Source organism: Thermobia domestica, chromosome 6 (genome assembly GCF_964235325.1).
Source record: "Thermobia domestica chromosome 6, izTheDome1.hap1.1, whole genome shotgun sequence".
In the NCBI taxonomy this organism is placed as follows: Eukaryota; Metazoa; Arthropoda; class Insecta; order Zygentoma; family Lepismatidae; genus Thermobia; species Thermobia domestica.
This window is the reverse complement of record NC_137459.1, coordinates 151,253,544-151,277,687: the sequence shown is the minus strand read 5'-3', so window position 1 is coordinate 151,277,687 and position 24,144 is coordinate 151,253,544. Positions and strand designations below refer to the sequence as shown.

The following is a 24,144-nucleotide window of genomic DNA, read 5'->3' as shown; positions in this document are numbered from 1 at the left end:
TTCTGAGATTTCATTGAACATCCATTTTTTTTTTTTTTTTTTTTTTATCACACACTTGGCACAACACCACTTTACCATCCGTAGTAAACGCATCATCGATAGTTACCCACGACCGCAATTTCGCGGATAAAGTTGAGGCAACCGGAACCATTTCTAACTTCGACGGTCAATAGAGAACACGTGCGTTTTGCAACTGCAATACTAGAGTGCTGTCGCCATGTCATTCAGTTGAACAAACGAAGTTCTTTGAAAGCTTAGGTTACCTGCTATGATATTGCCATTGTCGTCAGCTTCTTGGAACGAAGTCTTGCAGTAAATTCCTGGAAGCACACTAGCATACAGTTTTAACTTGAATTGTAGGATTTGCTTTCATCTTTTTTCCCGTCCGACCTCCGATAACAATCAAATAGACTTCATTTTAGGAATTTCCTGGCCAGTCGCCTGTCAGGTACGTGATCTGTCTTCCTCCAGAGTCGAGAATAAAGGGCACTGCTAATGACCCCAGAGGGAGGATTTTTACTTGTTCCTGTTTATATTACTTTTATCAGCGAAAATTCTGCGAAACATTGTTTGACAAATAAAAAAAGAGAGATATTTCTCTTTCGGTAAAGAAACGAAAAGATAGACATGACAAAATTGAATCTAGATGCAAGCCTTGCACAGCTGGAGAGTTTTTTTTTTTTTAATTTTAAATTAATATCTCAGTAAACGCAAAATTTTGAGAGTGTTTTATGTAAAAAAAAAAAAATGTAGAAAGCATAGCAATATGTAATATTGGTCAAAATATGTAAAAATATGTAATATGAAACTTGAGTTGAAGCACCCTACAGATATGAAACACAAACATTTGACGAACCTACGTATGAAGGGAAATATGTAATTACATACAAATCCGAACATTAGTGATGTGTTATATCAAACTCTGTATTATGTATGGAGTGCTAGAATAGCAGTGTCCCGTGAGCTGAGCAGATGGTGAAAGTGTAAAATGGACGACCTATCTGATTTCCAGAGGGCAAATTGTTGGCATTTGTTATGTGATGGGAGCTTGACGTAAGTGGCAAGTGTTTTGGGCGTGCCGCATGGGTCAGTGTTTAAAATGATAATGATCTACAAATCTCACGGCAAAATCACATCGACGAAGGGGAACGTGATCGGAAGAAAACACTGTGACGGACCTTGGCGAATGTTAAAGCGGACTGTGAGAGTTGTGCAACTGCGGGGCAAGTATCGGAGGAACTCAAGCAGTTCCTTCTACTGCCTCTGTCGAGAATCACGGTTCGCAGCGATTTACATGACGTGGGCGTATGTGGACGAGCTGCACGGGCAAAAGCGCAAATAATGGAACATAGTGCTTTAGCATAATGGCAGTAGTATCACAAAAAATTAACAGGGAGCACTGATGACAGGTAACTTGTGATATGATCGGATGAGTCATCGTTCACCTCGCTTCAGTCAGCCGTGTTTATGTGCGGCAGACGCCTAAGAATGTGTATGATCCTCAGTATCTCCACCGAACCTTGCAACACAGCGGGAGCTCAGTGATGCTTTTGGCCTCAATATCCTGGTATCCAGTTGGGTTTTGTGCGCACACTGCCCGCGTCACTGTCCGTGATTATGTAGCCATTTTAGGGGACCATCTGCATCTTCGGTTCATATGTTGTTTCCGGGCAATGACATATTTCAAGGTGATAATGCATATATTTCACAGCTGGATCGGATGCGGCGTGTTTTGAGGAACAGTGGTATGGTGTTGAAAATTTCCCTTGCCCCGCTTAATCGCCAGATCTCAACATAATTGAATATATGTGATTCGTTTCGGGAAACACGAATCAATAGTATTTCCGCCTCCTTCCCCTGTCACGGAGTGTTACATTGCATACAGACTAGGCAGAATCAGCGAATCAACCAGTATCGGATTTAGTCCGAGGAAAGATGACTGGCCATTCGTACTCATTAAATGGTGATATTACAGTGTTCACCCAGCGTCGTGAGGACAGTTGGGGAGCTACTGGAAAGAGAGAAGCAGCAAACTTCAGTCTATAAAAACAGCATTAACAGCAAGGGGAGGAGATACACTTCCCATACAGTGCCGCAAAAACATGAATGCCTCAATACAGTGTGTAGAACGTGGCCCCTAATTGCTGGTGCGCCAGTTTAGTTATATAAACGAAGATATGACAGAGTGAATTCATGAACTTATGACTGAAAATAAAATATGAGCTTGAAAGTGTGATTCAGGTCAGGGAATTTTCGTTGTTCTAGAGAAAAGAAATGTACAATACAGTATACAGTTCTCATCTGATAAGAGCCACTATTAAAAAGGGTTGGCTTTGAAAATTATGAACCCTATTGTATAGTAAATGACTGATATTTCCACATAGTTTACAATTTTGTGTCTGTATCTAATTTTGGATTTTTATGTAAGTGTCTACCTATCTATTAAAATGATATAATAGCAATTAAAAGCGCTTGAGCTCCAACCTATAACTTTAGCTTTCAAATCTTTCATTTACGGTTGTGTGTGATTTCATGTTTAACAGAGACAAACATTTTAAGTATTTGTACTTTAAATAGTTTAAATTAGTTAACTATATCTTTTTCATAAAGTTTATGATATAAAATTATTGTCCAAAGCCTTTGTATTTTAATAAGCCTTCTCTAAAATCAATGCATGTGAGTTGTGCTTCCATCTTCCGAGTTCTTTTAAACTGTGTGTATATGTTTGTGGCCAATCCTTTCAACAATGAGATCTCGGAAACTATAGGCTCTAGAAAGATGACGTTTTCACTGATCGATTGGAAATTTAGCGTAGATTGTCCAGTTCTAATTGAATATTTTTAAAAAAAACATGACTATTATTTCTTTATTACATTATTTTAGGGTACGCTGGAAGCGTTGAAATTAAAAAACTAAAGCATCATATCCTATGTGTTATACATTCCAACACCACAATGTTGTATAGTGGGGTTGTATATGTCTCAGGCGTTTGTTCCATGGCCAAATAATAGTGAAAAAGAAAGGATAACCATTTCTCGAGTTTTAAGATAAATCTTTATTTTCTGAGTGTTTTGCCCAATGAACACCATATATAACTGACATTATAATTAATTGTATATGTAATGCATTTGCTTATTACATACTGCATGCAAGAAGAAAGAAAACACTGGTCATGCATGAATTAGAAACTCCAACCGGAAGTAGGTTCAAATCTTGCAAACGGTGCGAGATACTGTGAAAAAATAATCGAAAAAATCTCCCCTTTATGATACCCCTTGCCTATTTTTTTAAAAAATCAAGACGTCTTTCACTTGTGTCTGTAAAGGGACATGCACATATGTTGTGAGAAATGAGAAGGAGATTTATGCTCATATGTGAATGATGCGCTGTGTAGAGAGCGCAGGTTCAGCTAGTCTTCTATATATTAAAACACTTTGTCTTCAATGAAATCTCAAAAACCACAAGTCCTACAAACGTGCCGTTTTCACTGGTCGATTCCAAAGTTTGTGTAGAGTGTCCAGTTCTCATTCAAATTTTCAAAAACCGTGTCGTTATTGTTCTATTCAACATTTTAGGAGCCGTTCTAAAGCCATAAGATTAACATTGTTGCAGACCGAAGGACATTGCAGGCGCTTTGCTTAAATCTGAAAGGGGAAACCTATTGCATGCTGGCAACTTCAAAGATCTCAAGAGACAATGGACAGATTATGGATTTATTAGAAAAAAAAAATCCACTTGATATCGTGTTACTTCTACAAATTTGTTACAAACTCGCTCCAACATTTATATATATATAAAAAATTCACCTCCTTTGTGAGTGCCCTATCCTTTACTTGTGTGAGTAAGGAGACCTGCACAGTAGGAAGGAGATTCATGATTATACCAGAACGATGCGTTGAGCATAGAGCGCAGGTCCAGCTAGTCATTATATTAAAATGCTGGTTTTATATGTTTGTCTCCAATCATTTCGACAGTGAGATCTCGAAAACAACAAGTGCTAGAAACGTGCCATTTTTACTGTTTGATTCCAAATGTTGTGTAATTGTCAAGTTCTAATTGAATATTGAAAAAACATGGCCGTTATTTCTTTATTACATTTTTTAGGGGAACTCTAAAAGTGTTGAAAAACAATATGGCAAGACCTACTTTTCATGAAAAAATGTACGACAAATAGTTGATTCTCTGAGACGAGTTTCTTTCTGACAGTTCTCTGTAAAGCATTGCGGCGATTTTGCTCATATTTCATAAATTCATCATTAATAATTTAACAATATAATTAAATTATTTGTTTTGAGAAATATACATGGGGTAGTTTATTATTAGTTTTTTTTTTTTTTTAAGATTTTCTTAGGAGTGACAGGCGATTTTGCTCATATTTCATTAATTACCTTATAATATGGCATTTTTTCATGAAACAATATACGAGGAATAGTTTTAATAACCTAATATGGCAAAACTGATTTATTTTGAATAAATATACGAGAAGTATTTTATTCTTGGGGATGACTTTTTTTTCTCGGACGGTTTCCTGGAAGATGAGTCAGGGGAATATGGTCATGTTTTATAAATATGTATTTCGCTAATAACTCTTTAATGTTATTTAATAACTCTTTAATCACTCTTTACGAAAATATCCACAAAGGATAGTTTACTCTCAGGAAGAATTTCCGTGTGGTGAAATTTTCCGAAAATGCTATATAATTTTGTCCGTATTTCACAAAAAAAAAAAACTTCCAGTAATAACTGCGGCATATCATTATTTTAGTTGAAGGTATTGAAGCGAGAAAGTTTAGTATGGTGGCCCATACCTTTTACTTTGTTTCTTAGTGTAAGCTGCTAGTTGATATTTCTAACCAGTTCTCTTGTTTAGTTTGATGCTCTTTCTTTTTTCATGATTTTGTCCTATTCCGAAATTCTGCTCCTACTCTTCTCAAGTGTGATAGGCTACTATTCTTTCAAAGAAAATTTGCTATCATTACTTACGCAAGTGGTTGTAGTAAAACCTCAAGCATTTTAAATACATTTTTCCCTAGAAACTTCTTTAACTGTATTTAAGAGTAATATTCGAGGCTTCAAACATTGTGTGTTTGCTTCGCAAAATTAAATTTCGGAATATGTTGACGTGTTTTTGAGTAATTAAAAGGACTAGAAAGAAAATAAAATATACTGAATAGCAACTCAAAAAAATCTCCTGTTCAAAAACTTCCGACATACACGTTATCAGAGGTGTAATGTGCTACCTTTCTTCCGTGTTTACGCCTAGAAATTTGGGTGAACTTAATTTCAGAAATTTTATGGCAATATTCGAGACTGAGTTTAGTTTCATCTCGGTATCTTCTCGAATTATAAGCGTCTGTCTCTGTCTGAGTATCGTATCTAATGAGTCTCGATATTAGATATCCGAAATTACGAGACGAGTCCGAAACTCGTCTTGGTACGGGTACCATTCCTACCTGGAACCGGCTACAGCGGTAAACAGTCCGATACGCGTTTCATCCGCGATTGGTTTGTAATTTCCAAACTGCTTATCAATGCCAAGAACGCTTTAGTGCGAAGAAACTGCTGCCAAGAATATGAAATATGGACCACCAATGATTTGAAACGTGTAATATAGGCTGATGAATCCTCTGTTTTCAACAATAGAACGTGTTGATGTATGGCATACGCCCAAAGCAATATATCTTCCGAACTGTCTCATCTCTACTGCTAAAAGTGATGGCGGCTCTGCGACGCTGTGAACCTCAGTTTCCTGGTATTCCGTAGGTCTCGTGATTAGGTTTACTATAGGCGTTACTACCAGTGGTTGTGTGTATTACAAATGACCAGATATATCTTATGTTCCAGGCAATTTGTCAAAATCACAATGTTCCAATTTGCATTATTGGAGCTATTGAAGTGTGATTTCATGCATATCGGCGTGAACTCCAGCATTTTTTGGGGGCCACCTAAACCGAACCTCAAATGATTGAACAACTTTGGTCAGTTCTGTAGCTCAGAATCCAGACCAGGTATCTTCCTTCATCGTCGCGAACGAAACTAAGTGCTGGATTGCATGAGAAATAGATTATTTTTCTAAAAATCATTCATGACTTATGTGTCTCCATTCCACAATAAATCAGCTGTTTTGTTGGCTAACGGTAGACCTAAGCCATGTTAAACTGTTAGTTGCATTTTTGGCAGGTATTTGCATTATCTTGATAACCATCTGTATGTTGCTCCAATAAAAATAGCAACCCCTACGATACTACGTGTAGTTTTTTCTTAACTCATTGTGTATAAAATGTACTATATTGAATTTTCACTGTTGTCTTTGAGGTGGGAATTCTTAAAGGATGATACTAGACGATGTGGCTCTGTTTTGAAATTGTCATATATTTTTACATATCTCCTTGATTATATAACTGCGAGATTTTAAAAAAAAAGTGAACTTAAGCAAGGTATGATAAAGCTGGTGTGACATTCCTTATGTAATAAGTCACATAAAATTGGTGTTAGAAAGGTTAAAGGACAATATATAATGGGTATGAAGTATTTCATTGCTGAGAGACAATGAAACACCATTGCGTTGGCATATAAAGCAAAATGAAAATATGATCACTTGCTGGAATGAGACTAGATTCAAGGTCATCTTAACACTTCGTGTGTGGCATTCTTTTCTATTGACATGTAAAGAAATATTAAACCAGTTGTTGATAGGGACTGCGCTAGGTATATATGTGTGTGTACCATGTATTAGGTATTATATGTTCCTTGCGTGCGAATTATTCGAAAGCTTTGCATGTTGCATCATTCTCGATTCTTAAGATGTGGCAAATAAGCGCTTATCAGTGTAGAACTTCTCTGTTACCTGTACTATTGTGTAAATTAAACTTTGTGGGCTAACCAATCAAATAAACTTTTCAAAGTATAAGTTTGAACTTTAAAATATCTTGGAAGGATTATCTTAAAGGGTGGGAGTTATTGAAAAATATACCTAGGTATACAGGGTGTTCATTTATTACGTAGCCAAAATCCACTGGTGAAATCCTCTCACCTAAACGAATAAAAAAGCCCATATGGTTATAGGGCGAAAACCACGTTGTTTCATAGTTATACGATACCGAAAACGCGGAAAATGTAACTTTGAGGCTGCCTAGCTCGAAAACTATAGGACATTAAAGGTGGTTAAAGAAATATCAGAGGAACTATTACACTGTCTATCTAAATATCCATGTTTCAGAGTTAGGTCGTGCCGGCGGAACGAATTTTATAGAGGGAGTTGGGTTATCAGAACCCTGATTTAAGCACGTATAGGGAAAACGAAGATATTTTTTGATAGAAAATGTCTAATTATCGGTTGATTAAGCTATGTCGTGTTGTGCACATGATTATTTTGTAAATTTCACATTATCACTAATTTTAATATCTGGAAGTATGCAACCACACATAGCACAGTTTAACATCAAAGAAAAGTTTTTGATAACACTTGCAAACCAATTTCTAACAGTTAATATCATTTGACAACGGTGATCTAAGCAGGATAAGTGTCGTACAGGGTCGTATCCAGACGTAGTAGGATTTTTTCCCGCGCGTGAGGAGCAATGTGGGGGGGGCTGCAAGGCCGGATGTTATGGAGGGGAGCCTTGGGAACAGGTGTCGACCGGGGGCAGGCGCCTGCGTGCGTTAATTGAGTGTGGACCACTGTGTTAGTGACCTCCTGTTGTGACGCCTCGTCGTCAGTTGCGATGGAACGAAATTTGGAGCAGCGGTACGCCATCAAGTTTTGCGTCAAACTGGGAACATCAGCGACCTAAACCAAGGACATGCTTACGCAGGCCTACAAGGAGGATACCATGAGCCGCACAATCACCCCGTAAAAAGAAGGCCAGAATGTCGAAATCGAAAGTGAAATCGATGTTGATTGCATTTTTTGACCGTCATGGCATTGTCCATAAGGAGTTTGTGCCTCCTGGACAGAGTGTAAATGCAAGATTTTACGTGGAAATGCTCACACGGTTGCGAAATCAGATCACACGCGTGCGACCAGACCTGCTGGGGAAATGGAAGCTCCGCCATGTCAACGCGCCATGCCAGGGCGCGTGGATTGTGAGGGATCTTCTGACCAAATTCGGCGTTTCTACGTTGCCTCACCCCCCTACAGCCCTGATGTGGCAGCGCCGGACTTCTTTCTGTTCCCCCGTATCAAGAGGCAGCTCAAGGGGCATCATTTCGACTCGGTGGAAGCGGTCCAAGCGGCGACGACGAGGACGCTGAACGGCATCCCGGAGGACGACTTCCAGAAGGCCTTCACGACCTGGAAAGCTACCAGAAGTGTGTGAATGCCCAAGGGGCCTATTTTGAAGAGTATGAAGTCGATATACCAAAATGTTCAATAATTTAAAAAAAAAAAATCAGCCCTAATACTTCTGGATACAACCCTGTACGAACAAAAATGATAAACAAAATTGCAGAGATACAAAAATCCGAAATGTGAAAACGAACATCAGGACAAAGGATTCTGAAAAAAAAAAAAAAAAAAAAAAACTATTTACCCAAGAGCGGGTATAGCATGATACATTCACTGACATCTTACTTTTTCTATCCAATAGTAGATACGGTATTGCGAGTAAATGATGATGAGAAAAGTGACAGATTGAAAAGTTGGAGGAAATGGGATACCTTGAGTAAATCCATTAACACGATGTCGTCCACTACGAAATGGTACCGCCTGAAAGGCAGTTCTATTCTGAAGAGAATGATGTGCGACACATGGCCCTAGGGTAATTAGGGAAGTGTCAGGGAATTTTTATCAAAATATACTTCTGTATAGGGGAATTTTGAACATTTTCGGTACTATTTTTGTGGTGGCTTATTTTTGCACGTAGAAGATTGAAATTGTGCACAAACATTCAGTCCACTGAGTAGTATTTACCAGATTTTCTTTTCAGATTTCTGCGAGGGGGATACATAGGGGCTAAACGTTGAAAAAGGGAAATTTTTACCCAAAAATTCCTTTCACGGAATTTTCCCGCCTTAGATACATAATGGGGACAAGTGAATGGTACCGCCTGAAAGGCAGTTCTATTCTGAGGAGAATGATGGGCGAAACATGACCCTAGGGTAATTAGGGATGTCTCAGGGAATGTTTAAAAATTTCCCTCTGTATACGGGAATATGGGACATTGTCGGTATATTTCTTTTTGGCGGGCTTACTTTTGCACCTGGAAAATTGGAATTGTGCGTAAACATTCAGCCCACCAAGTAGTATTTACCAGATTTTTTTCAGATCTCTGCGTTAAAACAGGGGGGTCCAGGGGGGCTAAAAGTTGAAAAAAGGATATTTAGACCCCAAAAATCCCGTTTTTCCTCATTTTCCCGCCTTAGATACATGATGGAGACACGTGAGTCATACCGCCTGAAAGGCAGTAGTTCTATTCTGAAGAGAATGATGGGCGAAACATGACCCTAGGGTTATTAGGGATGTCTCAGGAAATTTTTTACCTGAGATCATGGTGTTTTTCGGTAATTTGGGGCATGGTGGGAATTCCTGATAAGTTCTCCCGCCCTTGGTATTCAAGATAGAAACTTGAAATTTGGCACACACATTCAGTATACCAAGTACTATTCATCAGATTTTTTTAAAGATGCTACGTTTACACAGGGTCGCTCCAGGAGGGGGGGGGGGCAAATTGCGAGAAAAAAAATCCCTCCGAAATTTTCCCTTTGACATCATTTTTCCCGCTCCTGGTATATGGTATGAGCATGCAAGTGGTATCATTTGAAAGCCAGCTCCATTGTGAAGAGAATGAGGTATGAACCATGATCCTAGGATAAATAGTGACGATGCAGTAGCTGCTTGACTGAAAGTCTAAAAAATAGCCCCAAAACCCCGGATCTCTTAAGGGTTAAAGAAGATCCTTGTACCAGTACAAAAAGGCTAGCAACGCTAGGTATTTCACACGGAACCGTATGGAAAGTGTTTCGCGAACAAGAACTCTATCATTTCCACTTGCGACATGTGCAAGGAATAGAAGAAAGAGGCTGTTGTCCGCGAAGACACCTTGCAAGTGGTATCTTAATTGGTGTGTAGAAGAATCTCTGTTTCCTTCATTAATCATATTTACTGAAGGGGAGTTCACGCGAGATGGTGTTATCAACATCCACAACGAACACCAATTGGCAGAAGAAAACCCTAACGCAAACTTACCTACCGACACCAACATCAATTCTCGATTAATGTATGGGCAGACATATTGCGGAACGCAGTTCTATGGCCATACATTTTATCTCAACGTTTCACAGGTGCAACATACCTGCAATTTCTTCAACGAAATTTTCCGGAATGGTTAGAAAATGTTCCTTTCTCGAGGAAATCTCAACTTTGATTTATACACTACACTACACATATTGGTACTACACATCATTTTCGATGAGATGTTCGTGTATTTCTTGATCAGTATTTCCAAAACGGATGGATAGGGCGAGGAAAACCCATACAGTGGCCTCCTCGCACTCCTGACGTAAATCCTTTCGAATTATATTTGTGGGACACCTCAAAAGCATACTGTGTATGTTAAACTGTGTTGTGTATGGTTGCATAATTGCAGATAATAAAATTAGTGATAATGTGAAATTTACAAATGATAATCATCATGTACACGACACGACATAGCTTAATAAACCGATAATTAGACATTTTCTATCAAAACATATCTTCTTTTTCCCTATACGTGCTTAAATCAGGGATCCGATACCCTAGCCCCCTCTACAAAATTTGTTGCTCCAGTACGACTTAACTCTGAAATATGGATATTTAGATAGACAGTGTAATAGTTCCTCTGGTATTTCTTTAACCGCCTTTAATATCTCTTATAGTTTTCAAGCTAGGAGCCTCAAAGTTACACTTTCTTCATTTTCGGCACCGCGTAATTTTGAAACAACGCAGTTTTCGCCCTATGTCTGTCCAGTTCTAATTGAATATTTAAAAAAAAAAAAAAAAACATGGCCATTATTTCTTTATTACATTTTTACGGGTACACTGGAAGTGTTGAAATTAAAAAAAAAAAATAATAAAGCATCATATTCTACGCATTATACATTTCAACACCACATAATTGTATATCTCTCAGGCTTTTGTTTCATGGCCAAATCATAATGAAAAACGAAAGATAACCATTTCTCCAGTCTAAGATGAATCTTTATTGTTTGGAGTGTTTTGCCCAATGAACACCATATATCATTGAAATTATAACTAATTGTGTTTGTAATGTATTTGCTTATTACATACTGCATGTAAACAGAAAGAAAACACTGATGATACATGAATTAGAAACTCCAGCCGGAAATAGGCTGAAATCTTGCAAGCTATGTGAGATGTTGAAAAAGTAATTTTAAAAAATCTCCCCTTTACGGTATCTCTTGCCGACTTTTATCAAGACGTCTTTCAGTTGTGTCTGTAACTTGACATGTACAAATGTGAGGAATGACAAGGTGATCCATGCTCATATGTGAATAATGCGTTGTGTAAAGAACGCAGGTTCAGCTATGCTATCTATTAAAGTGCTACAATCGCAATAAAAGCGCCTCCGCTCCAACCTATAACTTTGGCTTTCAAATCTTACATTTACGGTTATTTATGATTTCACGTTTAACAGAGACAAACATTTTAAATGTGTATACTTTAAATAAGTTACTTAAATACATCTTTATCATAAAGTTTGTTTTAAAATTATTGTTCAAAGCCTTTGTATTTTGATAAGTCTTCTTCAAAATCTATGCAAATTAACTTGTTGCCATCTTTGGAGTTCTTTTACACTAGAGTAACTGAATCTGCGCGCTCTATACAGTGCATCATACATATGCATCATACATGAGCATGAATCTCTTTGGCATTCCTCACAATATCTGTACATATCCCTTCACAAACAAAAGTTAAAGACTTCGTGATAAAAAATCAGCAAAGGGTAATACTATAAATGGGAGATTTTTTCGATTATTTTTTTCAGTATATCGCACCGTTTGGAAGATTTGAGCCTACTTCCGGTTGAAACTTCTAATTCATGTATGATCAGTGTTTTCTGTCTTCTTGCGTGTAGTATGTAATAAGCAAATACGTTACATACACAATTAATAATACTGTCAGTTGTATATGGTGTTCATTGGGCAAAACACTCGAAAAATAAACATTCATCTTAGACTGGAGATATGCTTATCCTTCTTTTTTCATTAGCATTTGGTCATGAAACAAACACCTGAGTGAATACTATGTGGTGTTGGAATGTATAATGCGCAGGATATGATGTTTTAGTTTTTTTTTAATATGAACACTTCCAGTGCACCCGTAAAAACGTAATAAAAATAATGGTCATTGTTTTTTAAATATTCAATTAGAACTGGACAATCTATGCAAAATTTCCAATCGATCAGTGAAAACGTCATCTTTCTAGAACCTGTAGTTTACGAGATCTCATTGTGGAAAGGATTGACCACAAACATATAAACGTCCAAAAATATAGTTTAAAAGAACTCCAAAGATGGCAGCACAATTCATTTGCATTGATTTTGGAGAAGATTTATATAAGTACAAAGGCTTTGAAGAATAATTTTAAAACAAACTTTTCTTTATAAAAAAGATGTATTTAAGTAATTTATTTAAAGTACACATTCTTTAAAATTTGTCTTTATTAACCGTGAAATCACAAATAACCGTAAATCAAAGATTTGAAATCCAATGGTAGAAGTTGTTCAGGTGTTTTTGTTGCTATCGTAGCATTTTAATAGATAGACTAGCTGAACCTGCGTTCTCTACACAGCGCATCATTCGCATATGAGCATAAATCTCCTTCTCATTCCTCACAACATATGTTCATGTCCCTTTACAGACACAAGTGAAAGACGTCTTGATTAAAAATCATCTGCAAGGGGTATCATAAAGGGGAGATTTTTTCGATTTTTTTTCTCAATATCTCGCACCGTTTTGCAAGATTTGAGCCTACTTCTTGTTAGAGTTTCTAATTCATGCATGACCAGTGTTTTCTTTCTTCTTGAATGCAGTATGTAATAAGCAAATACATTACATATACAATTAATTATAATGTCAGCTATATATGGTGTTCATTTGGCAAAACACTAAAAATAAAGATTTATCTTAGACTCGAGAAATGGTTATCCTTCGTTTTTCACTATTATTTGGCTATGGAACAAACGCCTGAGACATATACAACCCCAATATACAACATTGTGGTGTTGGAATGTGTAACGCATAGGGTATGATGTTTTAGTTTTTTTTTTTTTTTTAACTTCAACGCTTCCAGTGTACCCTAAAAATGTAATAAAGAAATAAATGCCATATATTTTTTAAATATTCAATTAGAACTGGACAATCTACGCTAAATTTCCAATCGATCAGTGAAAACGTCATCTTTCTAGAGCCTGTAGTTTCCGAAATCTGATTGTGGAAATGATTGACCAAAAACATATAAATGTAGTTTAAAAGAACCCGGAAGATGACAGCACAATTCACTTGTATTCATTTCGGAGAATTCTTATTAAAATGCAAAGGCTTTGAAAAATAATTTAAAAAGATAAACTTTGTGAAAAATATCTCTTTAAGTAATTTATTTAAAATACACCTTTTTAAAAATATTTGTCTTTATTATAAACGTGAAATCACAAATAATCGTAAATCAAAGATATGAAAGCTAAAGTTATAGGTTGGAGCTTGGTCGCTCGTAATTGGTATCGTAGCATTTTAATAGATAGATGTTTGTGGACGTTTATATGTTTGTGGCCAATCCCTCCGACAATGAGATCTCGGAAACTACAGGCTCTAGAAAGATGACGTTTTCACAGAACGATTGCAAATTTTGCGTAGATTGTCCAGTTCTAATTGAATATTTAAAATAGCATATCCATTATTTTTTATTACATTTTTACGGGTACACTGGAAATGTTGAAATTAAAAAAAAAAACAAAAAAAAAAACGAAAGCATCATATGGTATGCATTATACATTCCAACACCACATAGTTGTATATTGGGGTTGTATATGCGTCAGGCGTTTTTTTTTTCATGGCCACATAATAATGAAAAAGAAAGGAGAACCATTTCTCCAGTCTAAGATGAATCTTTAATTTTCGAGTGTTTTGTCCAATGAACAACATATATAACTGACATTATAATTAATTGTGTATGTAATGTATTTACTTATTACATATTGCATTCAAGAAGAAAGAATGCACTTATCATACATGAATTAGAAACTTCAACCCGAAGTAAGCTCAAATCTTGCAAACGGTCCGAGATATTGAAAAAATAATCGAAAGAAATCTCACTTGTATATTGTCCTTTGCCGAATTTTATCACGACGTCTTTAACTTTTGTCTGTAAAGGGACATTACAGATGTGAGGAATGGCAAGGATATTCATGCTCATATGCAAATGATGCACTGTGTATAGAGCGTAGATTCAGCTAGTCTATATATTAAAATGCTAGGTTTATATTTTTGTGCCCAATCTTTCGACAATGATATATCAAAAACCACAAGTGTTGGAAACGTACCGTTTTCTCTCGTCAATTCCAAATTTTGTGTAGATTGTCCAGTTGTCATTCAAATTTTTAAAAACAGTTCGTAATTGTTGTATTCAACATTTTAGGGGCCGTTTTGAGCCCATAAGAGCAACATTGTTGCAGGCCAGAACTACGGTGTTAAGCAACCATCTATCCATTAAAATGCTACAATAACAAATAAAAACGCCTGAGCTCCAACCTATAACTTTGGCTTTCAAATCTTTCATTTACGGTTATATGTGATTTCACGTTTAACAGAGAAAAACACTTTAAGTGTGTACTTTAAATAAATGATTTAAATACATCTTTTTCATAAAGTTTATGTTTTGAAAGTATTGTTCAAAGCCTTTGTATTTTAATAAGCATTCTCCAAAATCAAAACGTCTTTTACTTGTGTCTGTAGAGGTACATGTACAGATGTGAGGAATTACAAAGAGATTTATGCTCATGTGTGAATGATGCGCTGTGTAGAGAACGCAGGTTCAGCTAGTCTTTATATTAAAATGCTAGGTTTATATGTTTGTGCCTAATTTTTCTACAATGAAATCTCGAAAACAACAGCGCTAGAAACGTGCCGTTTTCTCTCGTCGGTTCCAGATTTTGTGTTAATTGTCCAGTTGTCATTCAAATTTTCAAAAACCGTGTCGTTATTGTTGTATTCAACATTTCAGAGGCCGTTTTGAGCCCATAAAATTAACATTGTTGCAGGCCGAAACTACGGTGTTAGGTAACCAGTAGGAAGTTACGTATGGCGGGTTGACGGACATTCGAGACGCTTTGCTTAAATCTGAATGGGAAGACCTATTGCATGCTGGCAACTTCAAAGGCCTCAAGTGCCGCAGTGAGGCGTACTCGGACGGATATAGATGTATTAGGGAAAAAATAGATTTCCACTTGATATCGTGTTACTTCTACAGATTTGTTGCAAACTCACTCCAACATCTATACATAACAATTCATTTTCTGTGTGAGTCTCCTATCCTTTCCTTGTGTTAGTAAGGAGACCTACACAATGGGAAGGAGATTCATGGTCCTGGTCATAACAATGCTCTGACAAGTGAAGGGTTCAAATGAATGAATCGAGTTGCGAAATGAGACATAGGGCGACTGATAGAGGATGTTAAAATATATGTATGTGCAAAGTTGTAGCGGCTGAACGCCATACGAAACTGAGGGGAAGAGGTCAAAGTTGGTGGGAGAAAAGCTATGCTATGTTATAGAAGTACATCCAATAAACTGTTGAATCGTAAAAATCGTGAAATATAGACAATGTAAACGATGGTAGTTTCACATATTGGCAAGAGAAGATTGGGCAGATTAGATCACGAACCACCTCCACCATTTTGAAATAAGTGATTTTTTTTTAAATGAAAGGTAGTCATGTGATTTATCAATTAGGGCGAACTGATAAAATCTATATGATCACAATGAAGAGCAATTATAAACATTTAAAGATACGTAGGCCATTACACAATATATTCCATTACCAAATATGGTGTAAACGTTATATCACACACTTCATGAACCTCTTGTGACGAAGAATGATTCTGATAACTTCTAGATGAAATTAAAAAAAAAAAAAATAGGTGCATAAATTTACAAGACTAAATACAATATGTTATACGGATGGGCACGAACGAGTTTTCTTTGAAACTCGACTCGACTCGAATCAAACATCTTTGAGCTCGACTCGAAACATTTCCCCCAACTCGACTCGAATTCTGTTCGAGTTTCGAGTCGAGTCGAGCCAATTCGAGCTAAATCCTGTGTGTAGTTCCAAGTACTCTCTTCCAAGTATCCTACATAGACAATATCATTATAAATGATACTACTGCCACTACAAATTATAATAATAATAATAATAATAATAATAATAATAATAATAATAATAATAATAATCTTTCAAGATTATACATAATAATAATAATAATAATAATAATAATAATTATTATTATTATTATTATTATTATTATTATTATTATTATGTATAATCTTGAAAGATAGGCGGTTTGTATCTGAATACTAAAAACTCGTTGACTGTCGATCTCGGTCGTCGGGAAGTCTTCAGGAGGCACGAACATTGGTCATGAGATTCTGGGTTTGAGTTCCACAGGAGCAAGTATTCGGGCTCGATACAAGAATTGTTAAAAGTTATAGAGTGCCTCCCAGACATATTCAAAACTGCTCGGTCCAGGTTTAAGGTTGTCAGTGGCTCGAGCGGCTCAGATCACAGCTCATTCACTATCGAGCTGAGCCGAACTGAACCGAGCTGATTGCTTACCCCAATCCAGCCGCTTCGAGCCATCGGCTCAGTTGAGCTGAGTCAAACCGAGCCGATGGACTTGTTTCAACGGAGCTGGCTCGAGCCGATGGCTCATATGAGCCGAGTTTGTGGCTAATCCTAACCGAATCGGCTCAAGCCATCGGCTCGATTGAGCTGAGTCGATGGCTTGTCCCAACCAAGCCAGCTCAAGCCATTTGCTCAATTGAGCCGATCCGATGGCTCATCCCAACCGAGCCGGCTCGAGCTGTTCGCTCAGTTGAACCAAGACGAGCCGATTGACATCACTACCCGAGTTGGGCTTCAGCTTGAGCTAAAAACTTAGACCGTGGAGGTCTCAACCTTCATGGTAAGTACTACAGTATATTTATGAGATTTAAGGCTGTCTCGTTATAAATATCTATTGTTGTTCGGTTTCGAGACGAGACGAGATACACTGAAAGCACACCAGATGCACTAAAAGTACAAGACGAGATGCAAGACTAAAAGTATTCCACATTACTGCTTAAATTTCTCATGGCTTTCGCTTTCCAGCGTAATCAGGCCATGATTTCAAAACGAGTTAAAACAAGTTGAACGAGAGAGCCATTTATCAGTCTCGAAACTCGACTTCAAAAACAGTGACTTGGCTCAGAACTCGACTCGAGAAAATTACCTTTGATTTTACTCGAAACTCGAGTTGAATTCGAGTCGAGTCGAGTCGAGTTTTAGCTCGACTCGTGTCCATCCCTACAAATATATATATATATATATAATATGGGGAGAGATAAAACAAAAATACGAATGTCATGTCATTGAATATGAGTGATGCAAAGGGTAGAATCCGCAAAATAGAGAAGTTCAAAAATGGATGTGTGTTTCTACATTAAAATATCTACATAAAAGCTTTACTACTAGGTTTATATTACATTAACCCTTTGGGGATCCTGGCATTTTGGGCTATTTTTTAGACTTTCAGTCAAGCAGCTACTGCATCGTCACTATTTATCCTAGTATCATGGTTCATACCTCATTGTCTTCAGAATAAAGCTGGCTTTCAAATGGTACTACTTGCATACCCATACCATATACCAGGAGAGGGAAAATTGATGTCGAAGGGAAAATTTTGAGGGGAAATTTGTTTGAGGGGAAGGGAAAACTTTGGGCCCCCTGCCCCCTTCCTGTGTGAACGTAGAGACCTCCAAAAAATCTGATAAATAGTACTTGGTAAACTAAATGTGTGTACTAAATTTCAAGTTTCTATCTTCAATAGTAAGGGCTGGAGAAATTTTATCAAAAATTCCCACAATGCCCCAAATTACCACAAAACACTATGATCTCAGGGAAAAAAATTCCTGAGACATCCCTAATTACCCTAGGGTCATGTTTCTCCTATCATTCTCTTCAGAACAGAACTGCCTTTCAGACAGTATGACTCACGTCTCTCTATCGTGTATGTAAAAGGGGAAAATCCCGAAGAAAGGGATTTTTTGGGTCTAAAAATCCCTTTTATCAACTTTTGCCCCTCTGGACCCCCCCTGTTTTTGCGCAGAAATCGGAAAAAACTTCTGGTAAATACTACTTGGTGGACTGAATGTTTGCGCAAAATTTCAATCTTCTACGTGAAAAAATAGGCCCGCCAGAAAAAATTTCCCTACCATGCCCCACTTTAACCCTATACAGAAGTATATTTGGATAAAAATTCACTGAGACGGCCCTAATTACCCTAGAATAATAATTCGACCGTCGTTCTCTTCAAAATGGAACTGCCTTTCAGACGGTATGACTCACGTGGTCCTATCATGTATGTGAGGCGGGAAAATGACGAAAAACGGGATTTTTGGGGTAAAAATATCCCTTTTCTAACCCTTTGCTCCTCTGGTTCCCCCCCCCCCCTGTTTTAACACTGACATCGGAAAAAAAATCTGGTAAATACTACTCGGTGGACTGAATGTTTGTGCAAAATTTCAATCTTCTACGTTCAAAAATAAGCCCGCCAAAAATATATATATACCGACAATGCCCCATTTTTCCCTATATAGAAGTATATTTTTCAAAAAATCCCTCAGACGTCCCTAATTACCCTAGGATAATGATTCGACCGTCATTCTCTTCAGAATGGAACTGCCTTTCAGACGGTATGACTCACGTGTCCCCATCATGTATGTGAGGTGGGAAAATCCTGAAAAACGGGATTTTTGGGTTAAAATATCCCTTTTTTCAACCCTTTGCCCCTCTGGTTCCCCCCTGTTTTAGCACTGACATCGGAACAAAAAATCTGGTAAATACTACTCGGTGGACTGAATGTTTGTGCAAAATTTCAATCTTCTACGTGAAAAAAGAAGCCCGCCAAAAAATAATGAACATATTGTTCATAAGGGAAATTTTCTATTTCAAAATTATGACGTCATCACCTCCTATGTCTGAACGCAGGACGGTCTGAAACCATACGTAGTGTCTTCTACAATGTATCTGGACTTGAAAAACAAAAAAAACAAAAAAAAAACAAAAAAAACGGACGAAAAAGCTCAAATAGAAGAGAAATAACGCAATGTACGATGAAAAATGCGTATCGTACAAAATGTACGATAAGATCCCCAAAGGGTTAAATGGTGGCTGTACGTCCGTTTGCTTTTGCAATCTCACTAGGTACTCAAAATTGTCACTATTAGCATCCACGAACTTCAGATTTGAGCAGTTTTCTTCACATCTTTCAGAGCACGACATTCAACTCACGTCGCCGTTGTTGTTGTACTTAACACACTCAAGATTTCCAATACCACTTTTAAACGGGATCTTACGCTGATCAGAAATCAAACATGCTGCTCTCTTGTTTTGGATTATCCTCTAATAGCTACGTGGTGTGTTAGCAGTGCCACGTGGTGATCTTAGTGCCTTGAGTACTAACATAATAGCATATCATTTACTTCTATTCATTGTGGGAATATAAATTTGGTGTCGTAATTCAATTCGGATATTTTTAACAAGCCATAGAAAACCGCAATTAAAGTGTTTATATATTTTTCCCCTTTGTATTGATCATAGGTAAGCTTGTATATTCACTAGGTTGTAAATAAAGAATACCTGTACACAGAGCTGATTTGATAAATTATTGGTAGTTTTTGGTAAGAAATTACGTAATTTGGAGTAATAAATAGAACATCGTACATTGTGTATCTTTGATCCGACATGCTTTCGTAACTTCATATGTATCCTTCCCAGAAATTTGAGTAAGCATTGCGAAATTAGACTCCCAGGAACTCCTCTCCTCATACGAATTAGTTAGAACTTTGAACTATGTTCCTTTAAACCTAGCTACTGAAAGTATTTTTGATTAGGTTTGCACATCGTTTTCACCTTTAAACTATAGTAATAATTTTGTACATAGAAAACATTTGCATCGTGTGACTACAATGATAGATTAATTTCTGCATTGGTCAAGCAGGCAAGTGACGCGATATTAAAAATCTGGTAAACGACGGAATCTTTCGTTCTAAGACAGTCTGTTATGTAAGGGTCAATTTTGCTTTGTCAGTCATTACATAAGTGCTGCAAATGTGACCCTGAAGATGATAGTTTGTTAGAATGCAATGGAAGTTGCAGTTTTGAAAATGAAATTAAACCAAATCTTTTAACTTTAACGTTCTACGATTGTGGCCTTTAAGCTAAAGGAGAGTATGATTAAAGCAAGTGAATGATAATGGAAAAATTGCTGGAATGAGAATGCCGAAGGAAATTGGAGTATCCCGAGAAAACCATCAGACAAAATTGCAGTTTTAAATAGTTTTGAAGCGAAAAAGGAATTTAGAGCTAAAAGGAGCATGATTTCACAGAAGTTTAAGTGGAAGTTGTATCTGACTTTTATACAGTTTTCGGTTATGTTCTGCCTGACGTACTGGCACATTTGTGCAAAAATGTTACTAAAATTAGAAATTAAATAGAGTATGGATTGCTGACTGCTGTATAAAATAGACACTTTGTTGTTTATTGAAAGTAAGATACGTATTGTAATAGAGATAAGGTAAACTGTGTTAGAATGGTGTAATATTACATTTTATGTATAAAGTACAGGGTGCGAGTAAAGTCTGTACATTTTTGTACGCTTATCATAGATTCACTGTCACTTTATGAAAGAGACAATGTGGTAAAACACATAAATAACAGCAAATAACGAAGAAGCTTTTCAGACTTAATTACAAAGTCTCCAACCATTTGTTACGTGTAGCATATTCACCCTAAACTCCAGTTCCAACTCCGCAGTGCGTCGTTAATAATGATCGAAATTCCACTGTGAATCCTCAGTTTCATGTCTTCGATGTCGTGTACCTTTGTCTAATAATCTAAAGAGTTCATACGTATGACGTCTGGGAAACAGGAAGACCTTGTCAGGTGGGAATTATGTTCTTGATCTAACGCAGACTTCTATAATTTCTGGTTCTATTAGCGGAGAATATGACGTAATGGAAAGCTTTTCTCATATTTACTCCGAAAATTCTGTTCCATTTGTCGATCACGTTTTTGTGTAACACGCCAAAGTTTCCCAATTTGTCATCCGGTGTTCCGTGACATTTACATCTCACGATAAAGGGTTGTAGTTTAGTTGTTGTTGATGTAGCTGGCTACATCTCAACTACTATTACTACACAGGTACCAAAATTTGAAGATGCCTTAAAATAAAAAGGAAATTTGCAACTCGGAACTAATTGAGAACCACTCAATTGGTACAAATGGCAGTAAAAACAGTTGAAACTTTGATATTCACAATTTATTTTAGAAATACCGTCACTTTTGTCCGAAATAAATGTGTAATTTTGTGAAGCAACTTTGTGGATACCCTGTTTAAAAGTTTTCAAGTTATGTTTAACCATTGTTTCCACGTATAATGAATGTTTTATACAGCTGACTGAAAAAGGGCTGGTTTGCTGAGTGAGAAAAGTAAATTCAAATCTTTACTTTTCCTTTGGTGTTCTGTTATATATAATCAGGGGTGTAGCCAGAAGATTTATGTAGGAGGGGCCCGTCGTTTTCCAGGGGGGGGGCAGCTACAAAGCCAAAAGAAATTATCTTGCAGCTAGTGTTTTTGAGGCCTGAAAAAAGGAAAATTTTGGTTTCCTTCCGGGAAACTAAAAAATACTGCTTTCTAGCTTATTATTATTATTATTATTATTATTATTATTATTATTATTATTATTATTATTATTATTATTATTATTATTATTATTCGCTTTTTCTCCATAAATTATATTCCAGGTGGTGTTTATTATGTTTAACCAATAATTACTGTCCCGGATCAAACATACCTTTGTGCATAACTATTTTAGTTTAAGCCCTTGTACACAGGCCCTTAATCTACATAAAGCTATTTTCTTTGAAATTTCACTTATTTTCTTTAAGATTTCCTGACAAATATATTTATTTATTATTCGTGACTAAAAGAAAAAACATAATTATTTTATTAACATCTATGTCTCATTTCCTGTTCTAAGGGCCGTCCACATATTACGTAACGCTATTTTTGACCAATTTTTTTTACCCCCCCCCCTCCCTCCTGCTTGTCACATTTCGTAACACAAGGCCGAACCCCTCCCCTTTGTTACGTAACACTTTTTTATTTTTGTTTTTTCATTATTTTGTTTATTTTAGGGGTTATTACAATAAAAAAAACTATTTTTAATGGTGGAACTTTTTATTACAAAATGCTTATATTATTGTGAATATATTTGTATCGTTTTTCGCCAACAAATCAAAGTATTAGAAAATTGTAGACTCGTAATAATATTGTACCAAAAGGTTGTTTAATTAACCAATCATAATTCTTCAATACTACTATCGTTTCCCGAAGGAGATCGGAAGTAAATCATGAAAGTAGATGTTAAGGTAATCAAAGTTGGTACATCGGTTATTTTTGCACTCCTAGTTTATGTATATTTCGAGTTTATTTTTTCATGTATCGACTCCTTTAGCCTAAAGGGCATAATGAGGGACGTTGAACTGAAATATTTTATTTGCCCACATATGTGCGAAGTGACAACTTCAAGCCAAATGCGAATCTTCTGTGTTTGTATAAAAGAGGTAAATTATACAATGTAATTGCATCTGTTTACTTCCCGCATTGATCGTAGGACTATACGTTCTTTTGTTGGTACACTTTTAGGCTCAATTTATTCTTTCATTACATATATAAAGATTCATAACTTACAGCTTTTAATTGACATCAAGTTTTAGTTCGTAATTCGCCAGAGCATCCATTTGTATATTCTGTTACAGTGGAAGATAATCTGTGCAATACTCAAAAGATGTAATAAACATGACTTGCAGAATTTTTATGACAATATATTATAATTGTAGTGGATTATGCATAATGTTTTTTTTTTCTTCTTTTCCATGTAAGGAAACTGTATTTCGATAACGTTATCGTAGATAAACTGATATGTTTACTGCGTATGATTTGTGTAAAGGAGGAAATAGCAACATGGTTTACGTCAGACTAAAATGTTTCTTTAGATTTCGAGAATTTTTCATGCGTCATTTCGTATCCATTCGTAAAGAAAAGTAATAATGACGACAATAACTACTCTCGTGCAGTGTACTAAAGTACATATTGCAAAGCATGTGTGTGCGAAGATTATTGATTAAACATTCATTCGTGTTCGAGGGAAGCGTATACTCGAGGTACTTGAAATCTTCAGACAAAGAGTAGTGTGACAAGAGTATCTGTTTAATTTGGTATGACGCAGATTATGGGTGGCGTCTGCAACACGGCCTCACTATCTGAATATAATTTCACCTAGAAACCTCCGCAGGACTTTTCCAGGAGAGAGGAGGGTACAAGTCGCGACACCTAAGCGAAGTCGCGAATATACTCGTACACACCTTGATGCACTTTACATAACATTTTAACTCCAGTTATATAATATTTTCTGACATGTATTTCGAATAACCAGTTTCAAAAATCCTGTGGTGGCATTTACCCTCTCTTGTTCTGCGGGTGTCCATGATCAACTAGATGAAGGGTAAAACATATCACAAGGAAAATAGAAAACCTCAGAAACAAAAATACACTGCCAAACCTCATATGCTTTAAAAAAAATCCTCGACCCTCACCAGTTTCATTGTACGTTAGTTTTAGGCCCAAAGAGGAATCACATTTATTAAACATCCTCATTTTTGCCTGATTTGACACCAGCGGCCTTTGTTCTCTTCCCTAAGCTCAAATCTCCCCGCAAGAGAAAAGGTTTTGACGATATCTCATAGATTCGAGCAAATGTGATGTTGTGGAGAACAGTTTACCAGTAGACCACTTTCCTACGGCGTTTCAGAACTTCTACGACCAGTTC

General features: G+C 36.6%; 1 protein-coding gene across 3 annotated transcripts in view; it reads left to right on the top strand.

Annotated features, from left to right (window-relative positions):
• Positions 1-24,144, top strand: part of mRpS33 (mitochondrial ribosomal protein S33) — a 463,548-nt gene that overhangs the window by 407,822 nt on the left and 31,582 nt on the right. The gene's annotated exons all lie outside the window — the stretch shown is intronic.